This window comes from Apodemus sylvaticus, chromosome X (genome assembly GCF_947179515.1).
Source record: "Apodemus sylvaticus chromosome X, mApoSyl1.1, whole genome shotgun sequence".
NCBI classification, from domain to species: domain Eukaryota; kingdom Metazoa; phylum Chordata; class Mammalia; order Rodentia; family Muridae; genus Apodemus; species Apodemus sylvaticus.
This window is the reverse complement of record NC_067495.1, coordinates 10,597,589-10,599,121: the sequence shown is the minus strand read 5'-3', so window position 1 is coordinate 10,599,121 and position 1,533 is coordinate 10,597,589.

Sequence of the window (1,533 nt, the reverse complement as noted above, 5' to 3'; positions counted from 1 at the left end):
TAAATGACCTCTGAAGTCTTTATTAATCTATGGCAGCAAGACAATTGAGAATGCAGTGGGCTGGGGTTTGTAGTCGCAATTTCACATCATCTCTCTCATTTCCTTCCTTCCTCCATTTCCTGTGCTCAAGAATGCCCCTTCCACCTTTATCGTTGTAGATCTTTATACAATAAGGCAGGGAGGGCTAAGTTACACATCTAGGTTAAGAGTTCAAACAGTGTGCAGTTGAAATACATATACAAGCTTACTCAGCCCTTGGGACTACTGCTTTCTAAACTTCAATGAATGTGACTTTCAATATAATCTTAGGGATTTTATTTTTTTTAGCCACAATTTACACATGAGGCATTTGTAAAATGTTTACATACTTAAAGTGCAATGTGATGTTTATAAGAGTCAGAGTAGTTTATTTCAGAAATATAGTGTTAAGAGTTAAGATTCCTCCATGTGGTGTGTCTTCCAATGTGTGGACCTGTGTACTGGAGGCTTTCCAGAGAGATCTCTGGCCATCCAGGTATGAGTGTTCAGGTAAAGGGGAGAGAGTAAGAGCAGGAAGGGGGAGTCGTCCCACAATCTCCACCACCCCTGCTGCTGCAGCTGGCTTCACCTCAGTCTCTGCCATGCTGTCTCAGCTGCTCCATTTTGCCCTGCACTCAGTTGGGCTGGGCTGGACCTTTGAGAGGAGTGCAGGGGATTTGGGGGCAGTTTCTGGTGGCTTCTTCAGGAGAGCAGGCCTCTTCACAAGCAGCAGTGTTACAGCTCTTATAACAGATGCTCTCAGATGACAGAGTAGTTCTCACACACCTTTCTTCCTTCTGGATAGAATTCTTAAATACAGTTTGGGGTGGGTCAGGGTCTGGCAACAGGTATTTCTCAATGGCTTGGTCCGAGAGCTTGGGATGCTTTATCTGCATGTGGGAGGGCTTGGTGCTGCTCCTATGTGACTGATGGGCACACACTTCTCTACTAGGGACTGTGAGGGGCTGTAGCTACGTGAGAGTAGTCAGGGGCCCAAGGAGCATGGCCAAATGCCTGCTGTCCCTTGCAGGTGACAGTCACCTGCTGGGTCTCTGGGGTTTCAAGCCTAAACTCAATCAGCAACCAGGCTGCCTATCACACATTGGTGTGTCTACTTTACACCAATGCACCTTCACAGGACCATCAACAGTCTTAACTTAGGAAAAGTCTGTTGACATTCTCCTCAAAACCTTTTTGCCAGCAACCCTCAAATTTATTCCCCATCCCCACCTTTCTGGAATCATACTACAAATGATGTAGTAGTGCATCATTTTCTTTTCTCCCTCTAAGAAAAATGCCTGGAGGGAAGCTCTGCTCCCTGGATCCCTTGCCTTCTTATATCTGGATTTGGGATAGCTGCCCAATCTACAAGGAATTTCAAGGTGTCAGATCCACACTGATTTAAACTCAGCCTTGACTAAGCATCCTCGTAGTCTCCATCTACACTTCTCAGCATGCACACTTGTCTGTGCACATACTTAGCCAGGTACAGTTTCTAGAGTTTTTTTTTTTCTA